This window comes from Leptopilina heterotoma, unplaced genomic scaffold (genome assembly GCF_015476425.1).
Source record: "Leptopilina heterotoma isolate Lh14 unplaced genomic scaffold, ASM1547642v1 Lhet_132, whole genome shotgun sequence".
NCBI lineage: Eukaryota > Metazoa > Arthropoda > Insecta > Hymenoptera > Figitidae > Leptopilina > Leptopilina heterotoma.
The window spans coordinates 341,204-354,077 of NW_025110851.1; positions in this window are offsets into that span (position 1 = coordinate 341,204).

The following is a 12,874-nucleotide window of genomic DNA, read 5'->3' on the forward strand; positions in this document are numbered from 1 at the left end:
TATTTAATTCTTACAATGACCGTTTACAATTTACTTATGAAATTGAAAACAGACATTCTATTAATTTCCTTGACGTACTAATTATTAAACAAAATGACACCTTAATAACTGACTGGTTTATGAAACCTACTTTCTCTGGACGTTTTTTAAATTTTCACTCCCAACATCCAATATCACAAAAAATTGCGATCGTATATAACTTAATTGATAGAGCTATTAGACTTTCTGACAAAAATTTTCATGAAAAAAATATCAGAATTGTTAAAAAACTGCTGTGTCAAAATGGTTATTCATTGATTTTTATTAAAAAATTTATTAAGAAACGCCTTAACGTTATTCATTCAAACCAGAAACGCAAAAATAAAATATTTTATTACAAAAAGGTTAAAAAGATTACTTTGCCATATTCAGAATTTTTATATAATAAAACTTCAAATCTTTTACATGAATACAATATAATAACAATTCCAAAATCTAATGACAGTTGTAATTACATAAAAAAAGGCAAAGATATATCAAATAAAAAAGAAAAAACTAATTGTGTTTATAAAATAAAATGTAAACACTGTTCTGCTTCTTACGTGGGGGAAACTAAGAGAATGTTGAATGTGAGAATTGACGAACATAAAAAATCCAAAACAAATGTTATTGCTGCGCATAATCGAGTGCTAAAACACGATTTTGATTGGGATGGTACATCGATTCTTGATAGTGAGCCTATTTGGCGTAAGAGATTGATCTCTGAAATGATACATATAAATTTACAAAAAAAATCTTTAAATAGAAAAGAAGATACTATAAATTTAAATCAAAGTTATAAAAAATTTTTCTCTAATAATTTTCGATAATAATGTTACACTAATTTTTATTTTTAATTTTATATTATTCATAATTATTTTCTATCAATATAGTATATTTTCATAGATCATTCTCTATTAGTGTGTTTACACTTACACTTATAAGAAATCTCATTAGCATTCATTCTACAGATCATTGACTTGTAATTATAAACAAAGTTTGATTATTGTAATGACAATTTTTCTCTCTGCGTTAGTTTAATATGTGATGTCCGACAATAAATATTAATTGATAAGTGCTCGTGATGTCTTTTTTCGGTAATAATTAATTTATATAAATTTTTATTTGTTATTTAATTTTTTTATATTTTCTTTTGTAAAAATTTTATTTGAATTAAAATAAAAATTTTCTTAATTTTGAAGAGGACGGCTGTGACTGTCGAAACGTAAAAATAGACATATGTGTTTTTTATTATTAACCTGACTTGGATTGATTGATATATTCTCATATATTGTTTTAATTATCATTGTTATTAACAATTACACTACCGTCCAAAAGTATCAGGACGATTACATTCGACTCTATGAAAAAACATGCCATCACTTTTTAAATCATATCTCGGAAATAAAAGGAGGTACACAAAAAACTTACATATGGTTAGAAAGCTGATTAAATTCTGCGTAAAATAAGCCGTCTTTAAAGTCATTTCGTTAATTATTTTTTGAGTTGTAGAGTGAGAAAGAAATAAAAAAAATTATCAAATTTTCTCATTTTTGTCTTTTGACTTCAACTTTTTCAAAAATCTAGAAAAATTTAGATGAAATTTTTCTAAAAAACAGAAATCTTCGTTAGAATTTCAGCTTAAAAATAAGCCTTTGAAAATTAAAAAAGGTTCATCCGTCTTCGATATATCATTAAAAATGTGAAGCAGTGTTTCGACCGATTGCTGCATTGAAATTCAACTATGACGACTCGATTGTGGCTTCGCGCGGCAGAGAAAGAGAGAAAACAGGAACGAATTCATGCGGGGAAACGATGAGCTTTTGAGTTTCTTTATATTACTCGTAAAACATCATTATTTATTATTCTCCAGCAAAAATTCGTTCCTGTTTTCTTTATTTCGCTGCCGCGCGAAGCCACAATCGAGTCGTCACAGTTGAATTTCAATGCATCAAACAGTCGAAACACGGCTTTACATTTTTAATGATATATCAAAGACGGATTAACCTTTTTTAATTTTCGAAGATTTACTTTAAAGCTGAAATTCTAACGAAGATTTCTGTGTTTTCAAAAAAGTTGTATCTAAATTTTTCTAGATTTTTGAAAAAGTTGAAGTCAAGAGACAAAAATGAGAAAATTTGATAATTTTTTTATTTCTTTCTCACTCTACAACTCAAAAAATAGTTAACGAAATGACTTCAAAAATGGCTTCTTTTACGCAGAAATTAATCAGCTTTCTAACCGTATTTAAGTTTTTTTGTACCTCCTTTTATTTCCGAGATATGATTGAAAAAGTGATGGCATGTTTTTTTATAGAGTCAAATGTAATCATCCTGATACTTTTGGACAGTAGTGTATATAAACAATAATCAACTTCCTTTTGTATTTGTAAACATTTTCGTTATTTTTTAAACTTTAAATATATATATATATATATATATATATATATATATATATATATATATATATATATATATATATATTATATATATTTTTAATATTTATATTCTTTCAAAAACTTAAAAAATTTATTAGCTTAAACAATTACAAATGTTATTATAAACAAATTTTTCATTTTTAAACAAATAAGTAGCTTTCTTCATCAAACAAAATTTTTTCCTTTTTTTATATTTACTATCATAAAAAAGAACTCCTTAACGCCTTAACTGTTTAAGGAAAATACAACATGATTGTCCCAAACTGCCCAGCGGAATCTGATACTTTTTCAAATAGCATAATATATTTAAATTATAACTAATTATTCAATTATTTTATAAAATATCATTAATGACCCTTATAATTTCTTATAATTTTGATATAAAGAAAAATATCTATCAATTTATATACAAATTATATTTATTTTGACTGATAGTGAACACGACCCACGGGTGGGTCGGAAACAGTTATGGCCATACTTTTTCACGACCCACCCGTGGGTCGGAAACAGGCAACGGGTTAATGAAGTGGAAATACATTAAATAACACAGCCAAACAAAAAAAAGTTCATCGGATTCGCTTGAAATTCGTTACTCGGGGGTTTTTGGGGTCGCTGATTACGAATTTAAAGTCTGATTTCAAAAATTTCAAAATGGCGGATCCAACATGGCGGACACGTTTTTGAAAAATTCATCGGATTTGCTTAAAATTCGTTACTCTGGGGTTTTTGGGGTCACTGATTACATAGGGGAGAGTGGGGCAAAATGGGGTACCTTTTTGAAATTGGCTGTTTACAGAGAACCAAACGAATAAATCGATTCAGCTAAACTTCAGAATTCTTCTTTGTACACTTAGCTTTGAGGAAATTATGATTATAGCGGAGAAAAAAATTTTTGAAAGAACTTATATCGTATTTTCTAAGAAAGTGCTAAAATCCCATTTTGCCCCACCCGTGGGGCAAAATGGGGTAGCATCAAATAACTATACAAAACATTGAGTATTTTTTCAAAATTCATTCAATTCTTGTTGTATGAGATTATAAATACAAACAAAAAGTAGGATTCTTTATTACTATGAAAAAACAAGTAATATTTATTAGAATTTAACATATTGCAAAATATCGATATATCGATAATGAAACATCGATAGTATAAATGCCTCAAAGCAAAAATATTGATTCTTCTGCAGGAAACCTTTAAATATGCATAATATAATGTTTTTAAATAGTTTTAATGAAACGGCGTAGCATCCGGCATGCCCCACACTTAGGTACCCCATTCTGCCCCACACTGCATATTAAAACAAAATGCAATGTTTAAAAGTTATTGTAAACAATTAAACAATCTATTCTATTGGAAATTACTCTAGAATAAGTACTGAAAAAGATCCTACACTTGCCAAATTAAATGCATTATCCCAAAAAGTTTGGAGAGCACTTTAATTTTGAAAAAAATTCATATTTTTTTTGCTTAAAACTTAAAAGTTGTATAACTTTCAAAAAAAAAATTTTTTTGGAGTGTCTTCATAATTAATAACAGTTTCTTATCAACATGAATGATATATGTCGAGGGAAAAAAAATTAAAAGTACCTATCATGGAAAAACAGAGGTACCCCATTTGACCCGCCTACCCCATTTTGCCCCACTCTCCCCTATCTGAAGTCAGATTTCAAAAATTCGTAATCAGCGACCCCAAAAACCCCCGAGTAACGAATTTCAAGCGAATCCGATGAACTTTTCAAAAATGTGTCCTCCATATTGGTTTTTTGAGGTTATGTCAAAATCCTGATCTGATGGTGTTAAATGGACCTCGGATTCGGATTCAGCGACCCAAAAAACATAAAGTCTACATAGTGAGACCCCCAGGTCAGAACTTTTTTTTGTGTGGCTGTGTAATTCATATAATTTTAATAAACATTATAAGTTAAGAAATATTTATATTTTTAATGAAGTAAACCATTTTTTAGTTAAAACAGTATACAATGATAATTTTTAACTTTAAAATAATTTTTTACTAAATTATACTTGAATTTAAATTTGTCTGCAAAAAACCAATTTTTTTATGAAGAAGGTCCGAAGTAAGCTTTTTCTTAATTAACATTGTTTGCAACAATTTAAATAAATTGTATTATGCATTATTAATTGTCCGGTGGTCATACTAGACTAATTTAAGGCGTACTTGCGTTTGCGATGGCAAAAAATAGGCCCCACTTTAATGTTTATTTCACAGTCATTTTATTTGAAATATTAAAAACGCGTTCTGCACCTTAAAGTACATTATAAAAACTACAAAACGAAAGAATTGTTTCGTTTTTTACCCGTTATTTACGATTCGTAGAGGGCCCCAAAAATGTCGATCTCAAATTTGTAAGAGTTTGCGGAGCCCCGCATAGAGCCTCTCCTGACTTTCTAAAATCAAAAAAACAAAATTTATTCTTTAGTATAGGGGAGACTGGGGTAAACCCGCGCACAGGATAAACCCGCTCACTAGCGATTTGACGCTATGAACTCAACTTAAGATGGAAATATTGGTACTGTGAATAGTACTTAACATTCAACTTATATTAACGAACTTTCGTTTAGTTTCATGAATTCAACATAGAATCAGAGACGATCAAATGTTTTTAGAGGTCTCAGAAAAAAAACGTATTTTGGATTTTTAAGTTTTTCGATCATTATTTTTGAGTATTAATTTATCTGGCAAATTTTTTTTGTTGCCATTGGATGTCCTTCTTCGAAGTACATATATAGTTTTGTCTTATATTAAAAAGATTTAATTAAATTTATTCTGAAATGTGAGGAATACACTCGGGGTAAAGTCGCTCACTTAGTTTTAAATTTAAAATTTAGAATAAAATAATTTTACGTATTATATTTCAACAATAACACAATTTATAACTTATTAAAACCAAAATTGTAACTACATATCACTTTCTCTTAATAATTTATAACACTATTTAAATCCATAGTTGTAATTCATGAAATCTATGTTCACTATTTATTTAACCAATTTGTTGTTTATAGAATTGTTTATATAACTCATAAATTATCAATAATAAATCATACTTAAGACGGGAATAAGACGAACTTTAATATTAAAAAAATAAAACTGTTCCGTCTTGAAAAGATAAAGTGAGCGGGTTTACCCTGGAAAATTGTGATTTCGAAATTTGGTATATGTTTATTAAAAAGTTTCTCTAAGTAAAACTAAAAAAGATAAATCAAAAACTCTTTTTTATTTTTTTAGTAGAAATCATAAGCTTTCAAATGTCTCCCCTACATTAATACTTAGTGGACGTATATAATAAAATTAAAAAAAAGTTTAAAAAACGAAAATGCGGTACTTTTAAAGTCAATTTTTAAGAAATGATGATTTTGATCTTTTGAATTTTTGACTTTAAAAGTACCGCATTTTCATTTTTTTTTGCTTTTTTTTAATTTCATCATATACGTCCACTAGGTATTAATGTATACTAAAGAATAAATTTTGTTTTTTTGATTGTAGACAGTCAGGAGAGGCTCTATGCGGGGCACCGCAAACTCTTACAAATTTAAGATCGACAATTTTTAGGGCCCTCTACGAATCGTAAATAACAGTTAAAAAACGAAACAATTATTTCTTTTGTAGTTTTTATAATGTACTTTAAGGTGCAAAAATTGTTTTTAATATTTTAAATAAAATGTCTGTGAAAAAAAACATTACAGAGGGGCCTATTTTTTGCCTTCGCAAACGCAAGTACGTCTTAAATTGATTTCGATCATGTGCAATGGAAAAATAAAAAAATAAACATGATTTTTTCTAAAAATATTGTAATTTGTCAACTTTTTGAGTAACAGGAAAAAAATAAAAAATTCAAAAATTGACTTTGATGGATCTCTTAGTAATTTTAGACCAAAAACATCAATTTCCGATAAAATTTGTAATTTCTAGACAATTTTCAATAGTAAATTGTAAAAAAATCCCACTGTTCATCGCGCTGGAGTGCGCGAGCGGACGGACAAATTTTACTTATTACACTATATCTTTGGCAAATTTTTTCGGCCCATTTTCAGACCTATATCTTCTTTTAGGGGAAATTCCAAGCTTTTATTTGAGATTATTAAAAAGAAAATTAAAACTGTCTAACTTGCACAAAATGGCAAAAAACTATTTATTTTTAAAAATTTTTGCATAAAATTTTTTTTATTAAATAAATAAAATATTTTTAAATGATACAAAAAAACCTTTCTAAAACATATTTCCAAAGTATAAAGGAAATCTAAAAACTTTTTTTATTTTTGGGGCAGTTCAGAAATAATGCCTCATATAAGGGAATTTATATAGAGAATTTATATTTAACTAGTCATTAATTAATTAAGATAATTTAAATAATACTTTTTTATATTGGAATCTAGAAAACGACAGGTTTAATAGACATATAAATATATGTGGGTTAGTATTTCACTAAATTTAGTACCTGTCAATGTCTCAAATACATAGTGTTCTTATTTTTACATCATATGCTATAGGCAGTCCGCAATAGCACCACTCATTGAAACGAAATCATATGCTTTCGTTTTCAGAATGCGCTTCTTTGGAGCAAACAATTTTTCATTTGATTTAAATTTACACGCATTTTCTTCAAATTTATCTATTAGATGATGCAAATGAATAATGTCAAAGAAGCAATAAATTATTCTGTTGCTATATATAGATGAAATATAGAAACAATTTGCACAATATCATCAATTCTACAGTACTGTACTTTTAATTTTAACATTTTCATTTTCATTTTTTCGTTTTAAGCAATATACTTTTCGATTAATAAATGTGTCATCGAATCAATGACAGGAAATTTAAAAGCATGGAGCTATTGGTTCAAAAGCACTTTTTTTCAGTGCACAATAGAATCTTTAACCGGAACCGCAATCGTAAGCGCGCCGTAATGGGGAATCCACACTTTGCTCGAACAAGCAGCGTGGACGGTTTTTCGTGCCGCTCTTATATATATATATAGTAACATATATAAATCGGCACGAAAAACCGTCTTGATGCGCTTGTTCGAGCGAAGTGTGGATTCCCCATAAGAATGAGTTAAAAAAGGATAGGTATATTGTTTATCCTTCTTTAAGTCATTCTTACGGCACGCTTTTTCCACTTAAATGTTGTGATTCATTAATTAAATAACAAATTACATAAATAAGTTTGAATTAATATTAATAATTATTAATATAATGATGCATTTTTCTTTCTATTCTATTAAAATATTATGTATATTTATAAATTAATAAACTACACGTATTTAAATGTATACACGTGCCAAAAGGTCAAAACTCAAGGTTATAAGCCCTAAGCACAACTGAGTCGGTTGCGGGAGACGACTGCGGGACATGAGCTTCCTAACCTCAAAATGTGTGTAAATGTTACATATCCCGTAACCGTCTCCCGCACCCGACTTAGTTGTACTTAGGCCTATACACGCGTGTGAAGGCCTAAGCACAATAGAATCTTTAACCGGAACCTTAACCGTAAGAATGAGTTAGGATACAGTCACACGATCTCATGCAAAACTTATGCATGCAGGATGCCATGGTAGCGTTCAAGAGTAAGAGAGATAGGAAATTATTCTATCTCTCTCACTCTTAAACGCTACTATGTCAACCTGCATGCATAAGGCTGGAGTCCCATGATAGCGTTTTGCTTTGCGTTTTGTAACTAGGCCATGAGTGGGAGAGAGATACAGATATATGTTTGCTCTATTTGCACTCATAGCCTAGTTACAAAACGCAACGCAAAACGCTACCATAGGACTCCAGCCTTTTGCTGTTTCACTACATCGAGATATTTAACAGTTGTGCTTAGGCCTTAATTGAAACGCATTCTGTAAAATAATTGTAGTGAAATTAACATTTTACACTTCACATGAACTTGAAAATATGCTAAAATGTATGTTTTCATGCTTAGGAACGTCTATTTACCACTATTATTTCTATGTTTCTATGTATACAATAGTTGTAAACAAACGTTCCTAACCTCAAAAACATACATTTTAGCATATTTTTAAGTTCCTTTAAAGTGTAAAGTGCTAATTTCACTACAATTATTTTACAGAATTCATTTCAATTACTTATATGTAGATATCAAGTGTTTAAAATCCATTAAATTTGCAAAACATTGAAAGAAAATGCCAAATTTATTTCTCCCATAAGAATTGCATTGCGTTGTCTGTTTGTTTTCCCTCCAGCTATCTGACGTCATACTCGAACTCGAAATATCTCGATGTAGTGAGAAAAAGCCTAATAGGTTTCCTCTCTAGTATGTGCCTGTGTTCTTTGTGGTGGCGTATAGGCCTTCTGTTCCCCCGTGTTGCATACGAGCATGCCTGAATCAAATCGAGAAAAAATAATTTGAGTTGAATCCGAGAAAAATGAGTAATGTTGAAAAATCACCGATTCGCTGTCGTTTGTGCAGAAAATTATTTTGCTGCTCAGATTGTCGTTTGGCACACGAGCAGAAAAAACATTCGACAATTGAATTGAACTGTCCGCTTTGTAGTTCTCGAAGATTACAAATCAAGGGAGACGAGAGTCCGGAGTTCATTCACCATTTGGAAATTCATCATCCATCACTTGTTTGCCGTATGTGCGGCTATTTGTTTCAATTAAATAAGAATTCTTCACTTAGTGAGTCTACATCAATGTCCAAATTTAATTTCAGTAATTTGTAAACAACCACAATGCTATTCAAACTTTCTTCTTTTTTTATTTCTTTAGGCTGTAAGCATCTCAAGTGCATAGTGTCGGCTCCTTTAGCTAAGATCGATTTTTTAATCAAACGACTCGCTGCTTTTTGATAGTGTTCAAGAGCTTGCTTTTTGAATTTTAACGAATCAAATTCACTGCATTTCGACAAATACCGTTCAACATCTGTTCCAATTATAATTTTTCGAATTTTCAAGAAGTTTTTTGTATCTTTGATGAACGAGTCTTTCATGAATTTATCTTTTTTGGTGAGCGATTCTGATTATACAAAGACGACATTTCATCATACAGAATGTGGATCATTGGCTGCTCAGTTTGGAAAGTTTTTGAAAATTTATTTATCGATGTATATTTTTTAAATTAAGCAATTAATTTATGCGGTCTTTGTTTTTCATTATTCTAAAACTAATCAAGTAGAAATTTTAATAGTTGTTATTTAGTATATTATAATTATAAATACATTATTTAATGAAATTTAAAAACAATGCAAAAAATTCCTTTGCCCCACACGCTGGGGCAGCGACGTTTTCGCTTATATTTTTAAAAGAAAGCATTTATAAGCCTTAAAAAAATTTAAAAGTAATATTTATTAGTATAATATTTACGAAACATAAGGTTAACGACATATTATTAAAAGAATTAAACTATTTAAAAAAAAAATAAAAACTTTTTGTGATTTTAACCTCATATTGTAAATTAATACCATCAATACATAGAAAATTTGAATATTCAATTGTTTTTAACCAAATTATGTTCAATATTGCCTTTGCCCCACATAACAAACTTTTTTTTAGTTTAAATTTAAAATATTTAGATACAAAATTAAACTAAAACACCACGCCAGTTGTGTAGAGAAACATTTAATTTATTTACATATTACGTTTTCAAAAATTAAATACTTAAACTTATGTTTTAAAAAATAAAAGTTTGTTCAGTAAAATTATCATTTTATTTTTGCAAAACAATTTTTTTGTTATATTTCTTAAAATATTTGATATTTTTACGTTTTTCTTTTTTTAATAAATTGGTCTGATTTTTTTGGAAGTTGCATTGCAACTTAATTTTTAATACCAATTGGAATAAACAGAAAATAAAGGAGATATTTTAAAAAACGTCTTTGTCCTGCATAGCGCCTTTGTCCCACTCTCCCCTAAGTGCTGGCCATTGTTCCAACAATCTTTTCGCAGACTTAGCAAGCGAAAGCCATCTTGATGACACAAGCTTCACAAAGTTCGGTTTTGGGACATTTTTCTCAATCTGTATATTACTGTAAGCTTCACAACGACTAGGATAATTATTAAAAAAGTGTAAACTGATATTACTAAGTCTGAAACTTCTTGTCCGAGTGAAGGAAGTGCGACTTCAAAACACGAGTGGACAATATGCAAGTTGCAATACCCTATATTTAAAAGTTGTTGTCCACGCTCATCTTTAGCTTTGGCACTGATTCTTTGCGACACATTTTTGTTGACATTCGGACCATCAGAAGCTAACATGACCATCTTGTTCAATAACAGTTCTGCATGTTTAATTGATGATAAAATATATTCAGACATTATATTACCAGTTGCTATACCAATGAAGAACGTTTCCAAATGATAAAATACTACACGTCTAGCTTTTTCCGACCAATATCGAATAGCAAAACAAATAGTGTAACTGACAGCTAACTGAGCATTTCGAACCATTTCATTATAGAAAAAGGGCCCTAAAGCATCAGTCCATAAATACGAAACTTTGGTTCTTCCTAAGCAGAAAATCCTGCTACTACGCACTTCATCGCCCAAATTAGATCACTTTTCGAAGCTTTATTTTTCTTTGTTCCGAGCTCCAAAACAATTTTGTTATTATTACTCGATTCCTCAGGTGTATTTCGTAGAGGTGTTTTAAATAGTAAACCAGCTGCAGTGGATTTAACTTCACTTTGATAGAGTTTTGATGTTTCAAAGTACTAGCGTGTTGCTCCAGTGCCTGAAAACCTTTTCGCTCTATGGATATTGTTCATTCGCAAAGTTTACAATAAACATTAACTTCGGTTTTCTCGACTGCCCATTCTTGTATTTGATGTCTATTCGCGTCTTTTCTGGTAAACCAGTCTTTTTTTACCGTGCACTTATTTACCGACATTATATCACCTGTCCATAAAATAAAACAATTATTTAAAAATGTAAAACTTTTTGTTTTATCAGACAGTTATTGTAAAAAAATAAACAAACAGAAAAATGTAATATTAAGTATTTTAATTTTGAAACATAACCTTAAAGAATGAACTATCAACAAAAAAACACTATTATATTGCTAGAATGAAAGCAAAACAATACTTTAATATACAAAAAACTTTAATAATAAAATAATTATCAGTTTTCAAAATTTCGAAATAAGCATTTTACAAAAAAATAGTGAGAAAAGTGAGTTTTCTTAAAGAAAGTGAGCAATAGTGAGTGACCTGGAAAAAAGTGAGTAAAGTGAGTCACTAGCAGCCCATTTTTAATATTCGACATATAATGTTATATTCGTAATCAGCGACCCTAAAAACCCCCCGAGTAAAAAGTTTCATGAGAATTTGTATGATTTTTAAAAATAAGTCCGCCATATTGGATCCGCCATTTCAAATTTTCGAAATATAAGGTTATATTCGTAATCAGCGACCCTAAAAACCCCCGAGTGAAAAGTTTCATGAGAATTTGTATGATTTTTAAAAATAAGTCCGCCATATTGGATCCGCCATTTCAAATTTTCGAAATATAAGGTTATATTCGTAATCAGCGACCCTAAAAACCCCCGAGTGACAAGTTTCAAGAGAATACAATAATTTTTTTTAATTTTTCGTCCGCTATATTGGATCCGCCATTTTGAATTTTTAAAAACTAAGGTCATATTCGTCATCAGCAGAATCATTTGCAGATACATATTCAAGTTTGGCCGCTAGATCCGAAAAGGTCTTACCTAACTATCCTAGCCCCTTTCTCCCCTACCTAGAAAAAAATTTGCTATCGAAATTATATTAGGGGAGGTCGGGGTATTATTGGACACACTTTTATTTTGTCCAGAAACTCTAAAAAAAATTTTTTTTTTTAAATTTCAAAGCTTGATTTTGTGGTACGATAAATAACCTTTCTTTTGGTACCAGAAATTTGACCTAATTGTTTAAAATTGTAAACTCTGTATCAATTGGCCCAAAAAACTGGTTTTGGAGATTTTAACAAATCTCGGGGAATTATTGGACAGTTTTGTAAATCGATAAAAAATTAATATTACTGCTGGAAAACGTTTATTTATTGATGAAAATGAAAGAATATGTAATAATGAATAAAATAAAGCGAATAAAAAGTTGAAAATTATTGAGAATCGCAGTTAAGGCACGTAAAAGTGTTCGGGTTTGCTCCGGCACAACTCAAGTGAACACCTCGATCACAAGCGTTACAATGGGCTGTGTTTCAGCGATTTTCTTTCTTGGGCATATTTTTCATGCAAATTATGCAAAAATCAATATCTTCCTCCGCGTCAGTTTCATTCCGACAAAGGTGTCTAATAATACCCCGAACGATAATTTTTACAAAATGTCTGCGAATAAGTAACACAATGCAAATTTGATACAAAACTCTTATATGCGTCGACAGCTTAAAGTTAAAAGAATATTATAAATATATTTACTTGACTTGGTTCGTCGAAAAATGTTG